Below are 13,241 nucleotides of genomic sequence, written 5' to 3'. Positions count from 1 at the left end.
ATTTCCTCCAGGTGCTCTGGTTTCCTCCCATGGTCCATAGATGTGGAGGTTGGGTGCATTAGTCATGGTAAATAGTCCATAGTGTCCAGGGATGTGTAGGTTAGGTGCATTAGCCATTCTAAATTGCTCAAAGTGTCCAGGGATGTGTAGGCGAAGTGGATTAGCAATGGGGACTACAGGGTTACAGGGATGGGTTGGATCTGGGTGGAATGCTCTTTAGAGGTTCAGTGTGGACTGGATGGGCCGAATTGCCTGCTTCCACCCTGTAGAGATTCTATGATCTTATGTGTTCAATCCTATGTCCTGCTGTGTTCCTCTTTCTAAAATAGGGGTTTGAATCGTACCCCGCACAGCTGCATTTACCCTATCGATCTGTGAGCTCACTTGATGTGTCACACTTGACTTGTAACCGCTGCACTCCCAACTTAACCATCAAGGATACATTGCAGGCGAGTGGGGAAAGGTAAAGATTCACTCAATACCACTCCACATTTTGGAGAAGCTGTGTCGTGCAGCTGAGAGGTTCCGGGATTTACAGAAAGCATACCTTTGCTGACAGGAAGTTATTGAAAATCTTCATGCCTTGCGGGGATGGTTTGGAATCTCTCTCACCTTCCACCTCCTCCCAGACTCTCAGCGCCAGCGTTTTCAGTGACAGGGTTGGCTCAGAGTGCAAACGGACTGAGAGAATTTTAAGGTAAAACAAAAACTGGACAGATTTTGATGTTTTTTTGCACAAGCAACAGGGATTTATATCGAAGTTGAATGTCGAGTGGGTTTGGTTTTATTACCTCTCTCTTTCCCTGAGTCTCCTGTAAAGGTGAGTTCACCTTTGCTTTGTTGTTGTGTTTTTTTTGTGATTTGCCCCCCAAAAAGTCTCTTGACGACATTTGACAGGGGCGCGGGCGAAAGAGGTTCACGAGGGGACAACACGAGAGAGGGCGGCTGGTGTTGGAAATGTCTTTTAGCTCATCGTTTTCTCCAGAGTTTTATCATCCCTCAAAGACCCCACACCCTTTTGTCAGTTCTTGATACATTTTGGTCACTCTCTCCACTTCTCAAACTTAACTTGAATTGCAATTTTGAAGGGAACCCCTTTAGTGCAAGCCCTTGTATTTCTCTCAGCTTCTTGACTCGGCTATTTGACCTCTTTATATATAGTTCTTTTAAAGAAAACGATCCTTTGTGTCTTTGATTCCTACCTTCGATTGCCTCCCCCACCCACCGACTGCATTGTTCATAAACGTACGCCTTTAATTTTTCATCCATTTCAATAGAGCCTTTGTTATGCACTTCACTAGTTTCCAAAGGGTTGATAATATTTTCAACAATCTTGTATTTATAGCCCCAAGAATACTTTACACAAGTAGCCACTTGCTGAGCAGCCGGTGATATCAAAGTTCAGTTTACATTACATTTTTTTCTCTGTCTGCAAAATTGTCACAAGGAATGTGGGATAACCAGATTTTGAATTTGAACTTTGCCGCTTTCAGTCTTGGACAATTTTGTTTGAAATCTCAGTGTGGCACCATTCTTACATCCTAATTTGTTTGTCAATAGAGGGTTAATAATCATTGATTTATCCTCCCTTTGTCTTAACATAGAACAAATAGAATCCCTACAGTGTGGAAGCAGGCCATTCAGCCCATCGAGTCCACCCGACCCTCCATAGCATCCATCCAGACCCACCCCCAGGCTTGCAAATACCATGGCTAATCCACCTAGATGCAATGGGGCAATTTAGCATGGCCAATCCACCTAACTGCACATCTTTGGACTGTGGGAGGAAACCAGAGTACCCGGAGGAAACCTACACAGACACGAGGAGATTATGCAAACTCTACACGAATATCTTCCAAGGTTGGAATCGAACCTTAATCCCTGGCGCTGTGGGGCAGCAGTGCTCACCACTAAGCCACTGTGCCACCCCAAATGTATTTTGCTTTCTCTTTTGACAGATTTGAGTGCCGATAACGCTAACTTGCATTTGAATATCACCAAAAAGACCCCAGCAAGATTTAGTAGGATGTAGTCATTTTTTAAAAAGTGAATACTGAGTCAAATACAGTATTGGGACAGCTTGCAAAAAGCTGACTGAGGTGTATGTTAAGTGGAGTCTCAAACAAGATACATACGAAGGAACACAATGATTTTAGGAAAACATTTCAGAGCAAAGACCCTGGTAAGATGGCTACCAGTGTCAGAAATAAAGAAGAAGGGTCTGAGATTCCTCAAAATGCCTAATTACTGGACCTGGACAGGGAAAGGATGCCAACACAAAGATTCCAATTTTAAATACAAGGTTGTTGTGGAGAAGAGTGTGTAAGTGAAGATTTGGATATTGGGACTTGGTGTGGAATATGATGTACTTTGAAAGCCAGGTAGAAGTGAGCTGTACTTACAGTATTGGCAGCCACACTCTGCCATTGATGAAGGAACAGAGCAAAGAAAAGCAGTTAACCACCAGAGAGAGACAGTCGATTGGTTTCGCTTTCTTGAACCCTGCTGCAAAAGAGGACGTTGTTTACTAAATTTGATTCCTGACAATTACTTGGTAAATCCTTGAGACTTAACAATCAGCAGCTTTATTATATCTGATAGTTTTTTTAAAAAAAAAATCTTTCGGAATGTGTTTTATCGTTTTTGTTATTAACATCAAAAAGGGAGAGAAAATCTAAGTGTGAGAATTCTTGCTAGGTTAGACCATAAGACCATAAGACATAGGAGTGGAAGTAAGGCCATTCGACCACCGAGTCCACTCCTCCATTCAATCATGGCTGATGGGCATTTCAACTCCACTTACCAGCGTTCTCCCCGTAGCCCTTAATTCCTCGCGATAACAAAAATCTATCAATCTCTGCCTTGAAGACATTTAGCGTCCCGGCCTCCACTGCACCCTGTGGCAATGAATTCCACAGGCCCACCACTCTCTGGCTGAAGAAATGTCTCCGCATTTCTGTTCTGAATTGACCCCCTCTAATTCTAAGGCTGTGTCCACGGATCCTAGTCTCCTCGCCTAATGGAAACAATTTCCTAGCGTCTACCCTTTCCAAGCCATGTATTATCTTGTACGTCTCTATTAAGTCTCCCCTTAATCTTCTAAACTGCAATGAATACAATCCCAATTTTATTGGTGTAAAATCAATAAAAATCAACATTAGTTCCAATGCTACTTTTTTTTGTCAGGGAGTGCTGAATGCGTTTGAACTCTCCTGGCTGGTAGGATTGAGTTTCAGCTGCAATTAGAACTAAGTTAAGATTTACCTGGAAATTGATATTTGGATAAATAATAATGGGTGATGGCAGCAGATATTTGGGGAGAACCATTTGAGGGTTCACTACACACCAAAACATTTGCAGTCCTTAAGATTGCTATGCCTCCCATTCTAGTGCTGCTGCATATTAGGTCCACGTATGTCACTTCAATAACTGATGGTGTGCACATGTCAATGTCTGTTGAATTCTTTCTTTTGTGTCTTCCACCTTGCCTACAGCATCAAACCCAAGACTGAATGAGATCATTGGTGTTGTTATCTGACAAGGTGCATTAAGGTTCCTCAATGCCCTCAGCATTTCATTAAGCCTTTGATGTTGTTCAGAGCGAACTAGACAGTAAATGGAAAAGTCCTGGGGAAAATTGATATACAGAGAGATCTGGGTGTTCAGGTCCATTTTTCCCTGAAGGTGGCAACGCAGGTCAGTAAAGTGGTGAAGAAGGGGTATTGAGTACAAGAGTTAGAGTCATAGAGTCATAGAGATGTACAGCATGGAAACAGACCCTTCGGTCCAATCCATCCATGCCGAACAGATATCCCAACCCAATCTAGTCCCACCTGCCAGCACTCGGCCCTTATCCCCCCAAACCCTTCCAATTCATATACCCATCCAAATGCCTCTTAAATGTTGCAATTGTACCAGCCTCCACCACATCCTCTGGCAGCTCATTCCATACACGTACCACCCTCTGCGTGAAAAAGTTGCCCCTTAGGTCTCTTTTATATCTTTCCCCTCTCACCCTAAACCTATGCTCTCTAGTTCTGGACTCCCCGACCCCAGGGAAAAGACTTTGCCTATTTATCCTATCCATGCCCCTCATAATTTTGTAAACCTCTATAAGGTCACCCCTCAGCCTCCGACGCTCCAGGGAAAACAGCCCCAGCTTGTTCAGCCTCTCCCTGTAGCTCAGATCCTCCAACCCTGGCAGCATCCTTGTAAATCTTTTCTGAACCCTTTCAAGTTTCACACACCTTTCCGATAGGAAGGAGCCAGAATTGCACACAATATTCCAACAGCGGCCTAACCAATGTCTGTACAGCCGCAACATGATCTCCCAACTCCTGTACTCAGTACTCTGACCAATAAAGGAAAGCATACCAAACGCCTTCTTCACTATCCTATCTACCTGCGACTCCACTTTCAAGGAGCTATGAACCTGCACTCCAAGGTCCCTTTGTTCAGCAACACCCCCTAGGACCTTACTATTAAGTCATGCTAAGATTTGCTTTCCCAAAATGCAGCACCTCGCATTTATCTGAATTAAACTCCATCTGCCACTTCTCAGCCCATTGGCCCATCTGGTCCAGATCCTGTTATAATCTGAGGTAACCCTCTTCGCTGTCCACTACACCTCTAATTTTGGTGTCATCTGCAAACTTACTAACTGTACTTATGCTCGCATCCAAATCTTTTATATAAATGGCAAAAAGTAGAGGGCCCAGCACCGATCCTTGTGGCACTCCACTGGTCACAGGCCTCCAGTCTGAAAAACAACCCTCCACCACCCTCTGTCTTCTACCAGGTGAGTTGGCAGGTCATGTTACAGTTGGAAAGGACTTTGGTTCAGCCGCATTTGGAATACTGCATACAGTTCTGGTTGCCACATTACCAAAAGGATGTGGATGCATTGGAGAGGGTGCAGAGGAGTTTTACCAGGATGTTGCCTGGTATGGAGGGCACTAACTATGAAGAGAGGTTGAATGGATTAGGATTATTTTCATTAGAAAGACGGAGGTTGAGGGGCGACCTGATTGAGGTCTCCAAAATCATGACAGGTATAGACAGGGTGGATAGCAAGAAGCTTTTCCCAGAGTGGGGGGATTCAATTACTAGGGGTCACAAGTTCAAAGTGAGATGGGAAAGTTTTAGGGAGATATGCGTGGAAAGATCTTTACACAGAGGATGGTGGGTGACTGGAATGCTTTGCCAGCGGAGGTGATAGAGGTGGGCATGATAGCGCCATTTGAAATGTATCTAGATAGATACATGAATGGGCAGGGAGCAAAACAATACAGATGTTTAGAAAATAGGCGACAGGTTTGGATAGAGGATCTAGATCGGCGCAGGCTTGGAGGGCCGAAGGGCCTATTCTTGTGCAGTAATTTTCTTTGTTCTTTGTTCTTTAATTGCTCATCTTGAAAGAAACTTGAGGGGTGACCTAACAGAAGTGTTCATTATTATGAATGGTGTTGATAAAGTGGATACAAAAGCACAAAAAGCTAGATTTTCATTGGAGGCAAGTGTCTTGGCTGATGTTTAAAGATGGCAGGCATGACCCAATTGACACTTCAGCTCAGGGTTTCGACAACTTTCACTGGCCCAGATTAAAGCCACATGTGGGAAGAGCGCTTTCGTCCTGAATTCCTGACTTGGGGACTGTCCCACTGTGGGGATAGGTACTGCATTTCCTCTTGTCCCCTCCCCTAACCCCGAACCCTTCACATTTTGTGGGGAATGACCAGCTTCTCAAGGATTCATGGTTCACAGCCCCTCAGTGAAGCTGTGGGCTATACTCAGGAATTATTTGAAATTACATGTAAATAATCTTGCCTATGTATACTCGGCCAGTACGCAGTATGTTCAGAGTCAACACGACGTGCAAATCTAATGGAAAGACTTTGAAATGCTCATGAAAAATAATTAAATGCAGGTAAAATTAACAAATCACACAACACCAGGTTATAGTCCGACAGGTTTATTTGGAAGTACTAGCTTTCAGAGCGCTGCTCCTTCAGGTAACCAGATGAAGGAGCAGCATTCTGAAAACTAGTCCTTCCAAATAAACCTGTTGGACTATAACCTGGTGTTGTGTGATTTTTAACATTTTCCTCCCCAGTTCTCCTGTTACGCATGCATGTGCAACACCCTGTTATAGAAAATTGTCCAGTATAAATAATGGGGCCTATGGGAAAAACAGGATTAGGGATGAACAGCCAAAAGACTCAGTAAAAATCAAAACAAAAATAATAGTTAGCCTAACACAAATGATAGCACAGTCAAAGTAACTCTTTAATCATGAACTAATACAGTAAATCTAATACTTTCACACTAAAATCACTGACAACAGCACTGTACCTTTCACAAAGCTCTTCACCAGAAAGCACACAAGCCAACTGATCACATGATGCAGACATCCTATCATCCTCAAGATTCTCCCCGTATTTGAAATAAAGTTCATTCTAAATGTAGACTAGATTTCCAGTTACAAGCTAAGTTTCAAGGCATGCAGAGCTGATTGCTTTCCTGTTTTAGCCGAACACACTGAATTTGCATTTTTCAGACAGAGGATACCGAGGCTGGGTTTTGCTGTTCAGGTAAGTGCCGGGGATGGAATCACATAACGGGAGTTCACGTTATTATAAAAAGTCCACACGTCACAAATCATTTTGCAGCCAAAACGCATTTGGTAAATACGTGTTTTAAGAGAACCAACTGTATTAAGAAATTTGCTTTGATGAAGACTGCTGCTCGTAAGTGTTGATGTTGAAAGCATCAATTAGACAATACCACAAGTAGTGTCTTTACCTGATGAAGGGCTTATGCTCGAAACGTCGAAAGATTCCTGATGAAGGGCTTATGCTCGAAACGTCGAATTCTCTATTCCTGAGATGCTGCCTGGCCTGCTGTGCTTTGACCAGCAACACATTTGCAGCTGTGATCTCCAGCATCTGCAGACCTCATTTTTTACTCTTTACCCGACTTGGCAACTCTTAATCTTGCCCAAATAAATGTACAAGATATTGAAAAAAAATGTTTAAAGTTGTAACTTTTTAAGATTTCTATCAATCAAAACCTGGACTCCATTGCAGTCTATGTAAACATATAAACCATTAGTGAGTTCTTGGAACTCAGCCAAGCATTTATATTGAGGACATCCAGATAACCAGATGTACAGCCATCTGGTTTTTGTGGGTGTAATGGCCAGAATTGAGATGCCTCTGCTCCTCTTTGTGTTCTGTTAGAGTACAGAAGTAGGCTGATGCCCACTTGGGAGGCATGAGGAAGTGATGTCAGAGTTAGAAAAAAAATCTTCGAAACCATGAGACTGACAGCTCTGTGATAATGCACAAGGTAGCTCTGACTGAGAGGAAGTCAAAACATATTGCAAGATTGTCACAAACAAGCTGCAGAAAAGCTCAGAGACTCTCCAAATCATTCACCAGAACTCAAATTATTGTGGTGTACTGAGTCTTTCATCTGTTTATAAACTTCCAATAATGCATTGGGTGTGTAGAAAGAGGTAACTTTATACCCTGTTGATCTGTTGAACGAGGATGAAGCTGCAAAAGCCATAGTTTTTAATAGTTAAAGAGAATTTGCATTCACCTTTTTTTTAGCATACAAGTGATGAAGCTCACTTGCATATTCCCCACTGGAAGCACGTGCTACACCTTTCCATAATTATGGAGAAGAAGATGAGGATAGCTTGGTTATTATTTTTTCCCAATGTCTTTATAGCCAGCTCTGCCACAGATAGGTTCATTCATTCTCAGAGCTTTGGATGACTCTACCTCTGCTTTTTGTAGTGTTTAGATCAGAGTGGTACTGGAAAAGCACCGCAGGTCAAGCAGCATCCGAGGAGCAGGAAAATCGGCGTTTCAGGCAAAAGCCCTTCATCAGGAATGGTGAAGGTCCTGATGGAGAGCTTTTGCCCGAAACATCGATTTTCCTGTTCCTCAGATGCTGCCTGACCTTCGGTGCTTTTCCAGCACCACTCTGATCTAAACTCTGGTTTCCAACATCTGTAGTCCTCACTTTTGCCCTCTGCTTTTTGTAGCCTGGTCTGCCAATGAGGGAACTCTTCCTTGCTGTCATTGCCATGTGCTTTCAGAGAATGTTTCACTTCATGTACAATGTAATTAAATGATTGAAGAAAATTTACAGTTACTGCCACTCAGTGCCAGTACATTGAATGATAGTTTAGCTCATTGCATTCACAGCTTTGCAATTTGTGACTGTTTAAAATTGCATTTTCTCTGTGTACCATCTGTAACAACTAATCTTGTTGTGTACTTCAAGATTGGAAGTTTTACCATTCGCTGCAGTGGGTGAGGGTGGAGAAATGTTTTACACTTGAAAGCCATTAAAACTCACCTTCATATTTGTAGACTCCAGTGGCAGCTCAATCTGTGTCCTGAAGTTCTCACTGCATAAGGTTTGAGTTATAATGGAAGGCTGGGACTTTTTTCACTGGCGCATAGATGGTTGAGAGGTGTCTTGAAAGAAGTTTGTAAGATGATGAGAGGTATGGATAGAGTTGATGGTAGTTGTCTTCTCTGAGTTGGGGAATTTCAAGTCTAAGGGGCACATTTTTAAGGCGAGGTGCCAGAGATTTAAAGCGAAGCGATTTTATTTATCATTTCTACCATATACAACTGATGCAGTAAAAGAGACAGACATTAGAGGCAAATGTTTTGCACAGAGGGTGGTTCGCATGTAGAATGAACTTCCTGAGGAAGTGGTAGATTTGGGCACAGTTACAATGTTTAAAAAACATTTGGATAAGTATATGAACAGGAAAGGTGTGGAGGGATATGGGCCAGGAGCAGGCAGGTGGGACTAATTAAGTTTGGGATTATGTTCGGCATGGACTGGTTGGATTGAAGGGTCTGTCTCAGTACTCTGTGAATAATTAGAGTATAGGAAAATCCAGACAGGTTCCCTGGTGATAGGGATTTCTGTTCTTTTGATTATGTTGACCATCCAGAGGTGGCTAACATTTGTCAGACATAAACATTGTGACAATGGAAGTCATCCAAAAATATACAAGAGGATAACCTTTGTTGTTTTGTGCAAAAGGTATCCTCTAGGTCATCTAGGAGGTGGTGACAGCCTCATGGTGTGATTGCTGGACTATTAAATCAGAGATCCAAGTGATGTTCTGTGAATCCTGCAGTTAGTGGAATCTGAATTCAATAAAAATCTGGAATTAAGGGTCTAATGATGAACGTGAAATGATTGTCAGGAAAACTCCCTCTGGTTCATTAATGTCTCTTAGGGAATGAGTTTGCCATCCTTAACTGATCTGGCCTACATGTAACTCTATTCCACCTCCTGGGTAATTAAGGAATTGCAATAAATGCTGACCTAGCCATATCCTATGAATGAATAAACAAGTCTTCTGCAATCATAAGGGTCCTCAGTGAAGTGAGGTTCAGTAAGACGAAGCTCACAAAGGTCAAACTACTTGTGATGCAACATTAGTTGGCAGATTCACCGAGAGGAGATGAGACTGGGTGCATGCAGATATGGATGTATGACAATGTTAAAAGAGTAACTGTTCATATGAAGAGCATTTGTTTGAGCTACAATGGAGGAAAGCTTAGAGGGAATATACGCTGTACTGTGCATGCATTCATTACATGTAAGCCTTGCTGCTGATGCAGGAAACAGAAACCTTTCTGTGACTGAGTTCTGCATCTTTATCCAGCAATTCATCTGCTTAAAATGATATGTGAGAAAGTTAGATGGATCTGCAAATGTAAAGAACTTACATTGATCAATAGTACCAAGGGACAATTAAGTGGGAATGAATTAATTACCTGCTTCATTTTATATCACCGAAAATGTCGTTTTTGTTCGTAGAGATCAGTGTTGGTAAATGGAAAATGAAACTTTGCATCTACGGCCAGCCTTTCCAAAGCAGGGCTAATACAGGAAAAATTCAGTGTAAAATTATTGTAATATTTTATCAAAACCTGTCAGCTTACAGAATTTCCTGCTGTTAAAAGCCTTGAACCATGGGAGCTGAAGTAGACCATTCAGCCCATCAAGTCGGCTCCGTTATTCACTGACTGAAAATGTGTTGCTGGAAAAGTGCGGCATGAGCCCTTCCCGAAGAAGGGCTTATGCCCGAAATGTCAATTCTCCTGCTCCTCGGATGCTGCCTGACCTGCTGCGCTTTTCCAGCAACACATTTTCAGCTCTGATCTCCAGCATCTGCAGTCCTCACTTTCTCCCATTATTCACTGAGCCTGTGATTGATGTGATCATCCTCAACCTCATTTTCATGCCTTTTCCATCGTGACCCTTGTTTCCCTTACCTATTAAAGTGCTGGGGTGGCACGGTGGCTCAGTGATAAGCACTGCTACCTCACAGCACCAGGGACCTGGGTTTGATTCCCGCCTCAAGCGACTGTCTGTGTGGAGTTTGCACATTCTCCCCGTGTCTGTGTGGGTTTCCCCTGGGTGCTCTGGTTTCCTCCCACAATCCAAAGATGTGCAGGCCAGGTGAATTGGCCATGCCAAATTGCCCATAGTGTTAGGTACGTTAGTCAGGAATAAAATCTAGGGTAGGGGAATGGGTCTGGGTGGGTTACTCTTCGGAGGGCGGTGTGCACTTGTTGGGCCGAAGAGCCTGTTTCCGTACTGTAGGGAATCTAATCTAATCCAAAAAATCTTTGTCTCAGCCTTGAATATGTCAAAAGCCCTCTGCAGTAAAGAATTCCACAGATTCATTATAAATTCCTTCTTATCTCTGTCTCATAAAGGTGACCCCTTACTCTGAGATTCTGTCCTCTGGTCCTCGATGTTCCCACAGGGGGAACAACCTTTCAGCATCTACCCTGTCAAGTCCCTGAAGAATCCTGTGTGTTTCAATTAGTCTTTGAATCATAACACGATTCCTAGGGGATTTGATAGGGTAGATGCAAAGAAATTGTTTCCTCTTGTGGGAGTATCTTAGACTTATGGTGTAATTTCAGAATAATAGGTCGCACATTTAATCCAGAGATGAGGTGGAATTTCTTTACACAGAACGGAGTGAATTCGTGAAATTTTTTACCGCAAAGGGCTATTGAGTAGATTCACGACTGAGTTAGATTTTTAATCAAGAAGGGAATCAAGGTTATGGGGGAAAAGGCAGAAGAGTTGAGGATTTGGAGTTGGAATTGAGTCCAAAGATGTGCAGTGTAAGTGGATTGGCGATGCTAAATTGCCCATAGTGTCGAGGAATGTGCAAGCTAGCCATGGAAAATGAAGGGTTACAGGGACAGGGTAGAGAGGTGGGTTTGGGTAGGATGCTCCTGCGGGGGGGGGGGGGGGGGCGTCATGGACTCAGCGGGCCAAATGGCCTGCTTCCACACTATAGGGATTCTATGATTCTATATGACGCCTCTCGATCTTCTAAATTCCAATGAGTACAAGCCCAATCTACTCAACCTCCTCTCATAAGATAATAACTCCATTCCTGTTGTCAGCCTGGTGGACCTTGGCTGGACTTGCTCTAATACCAGGATATCTTTCATTAGATAAGAAACTGAAACTGTTCACGGTATTCCTACAATGGCTTGACCAGTGCCGTATATAGTTTTAGCAAAACATCTCTACTTTTATCTTCCATTTGTTTTCAAATAAAGGCCAACATTTCATTTGCCTTCCCAATTATGCATTGGACTGGGATGCTGGCTCAGCCAGCATCTACAAAACAGAGCGGTTCATGAACGAGGGTTCTAAAACCACTCTGTTTTGTAGTTTTCTTCAGTTTTCCTCTATTTTTAAATAATATTTAGCTCCTCTATTCTTCTTCTGTTTGTGTGTGCATGCTTGTGGAGTTAAGTTCATATCAGTCCAATCATGTCCTCTGTTAATTTAATGCTCAATAGTTCACAAGAATTTAATGGATTTTGCTAATGCTTGAAACTTTTGGAAGATCTTTATTCCTTTGCGGTCCAGCCTCATTGTGTTCCTCCAGTTGCTGACTAGTTGTTGTTAACTGTTTTGATACAGGTGGGAAGCTAACCTGGCCTTGGACGATCCAGCACTACATTGTACCCTGCATTTGCCTTATGATAATTTGTCTTCTTAATCTGCAATCTTGAGCTACAGTTGCATTACACTATGAATTTGATGGATCTATATTTCCACGGTACACTATGAATTTAATCAGCTGCAATTTCAAAATTCCTGACTCTTTCTCCTGGAAAATAACATTGGTTAAAATTTGAATTACATGAAAGACAGTGCAACCTTTATTGGGTGTCAGGTTATGTTAGATCTGATATTTTCCGATGTGGATCTGAGTCGAGGGATGATTTCAGGTAACCTTTCTTTGTTGCAGCTTTATTTTCAGTACAGCTTCATTTCTCCAGAAGGCGCACACAAATTTCAGAATGTCTTAACTTATACAGTTCAAGCATAGAGTGCGCATGGTGCCTCCTCACCCCTGCTTTGTCTATAATTGGTCAGCAGTGGTGGTTATCCCTTTGTAATTGGCTCTCTGGTACAGCATCTAATTCAGTTCAAGCTTGCCTCAGCAATGATTTCCAACTAAGCAAATCATATCACTGAACAACAAGGAGATGGCCAGGCTTGTGGTCCATGCGCAGTCCTTCATGATGTTTCCTACATACTCTCGTATCTCCGATCGTGAGGTTTTTCACAATGGATACTGTACTCAAGTAACAGTTGCCAGCTACACAGTATTAACTGCAAATTAATTGGATACTTGCCTATCACTTCAGGACTTTAAAAATTCCTCATAACAGGAAATACAAAAGAATATTTTTTGATCAGTTCCAACAAAGTTATATGGTTACACCTAATGTTAGGATTCTTTAGCTAAAAGTTTTCTCTCAATGTGTTCTTTCAATCCACATTCCAATATAGATTCTGAAGTAGTTATAGGTCCACCTATGCACATAAGAATCAATAAAAGCATTGGAGGAAAAGATTCAAAACAGTTTCAGATAGTTAAAGCAGACCCCCATATCATTACAGGATGAAATGAGCAGGTACAGAAATGAACAAATATTGGATGTGAAGGGGTTAGAGCAATGGATCAGACATTTTTGAAACCTGTTGAGATCAACTCCGCTCAATGAGATTTGTCTTACCAAACTTATATGATGTATGAAAATGGCTACCAGGTGAACAACAGCTGATCCCTGATTTGATGCAGTAATCACCCTGAGCTCCATTCTCTACACTTGTCTTAACTCTCACATGTTTGGGAAGTCTCAACCCAG

At 42.3% G+C, this 13,241-nt stretch overlaps 1 protein-coding gene across 2 annotated transcripts in view; it reads left to right on the top strand.

Moving 5' to 3' along the window:
- The first annotated feature begins 453 nt into the window (after positions 1–453).
- Positions 454–13,241, top strand: part of fermt1 (FERM domain containing kindlin 1) — a 90,715-nt gene continuing 77,927 nt past the window's right edge. The window contains exon 1 of one of the 2 annotated variants that reach the window (XM_060831075.1): positions 454–697. The gene's annotated coding sequence lies outside the window, so the exon portion shown is untranslated. Of the gene's footprint in view, positions 698–722; positions 821–13,241 lie in introns of those variants that run through there. The other variant, XM_060831076.1, reaches the window with a different exon arrangement.

Source organism: Hemiscyllium ocellatum, chromosome 10 (genome assembly GCF_020745735.1).
Source record: "Hemiscyllium ocellatum isolate sHemOce1 chromosome 10, sHemOce1.pat.X.cur, whole genome shotgun sequence".
NCBI classification, from domain to species: Eukaryota; Metazoa; Chordata; class Chondrichthyes; order Orectolobiformes; family Hemiscylliidae; genus Hemiscyllium; species Hemiscyllium ocellatum.
Note: the sequence above shows the minus strand (reverse complement) of the source record. Positions and strands in the feature narration are given on the sequence as shown.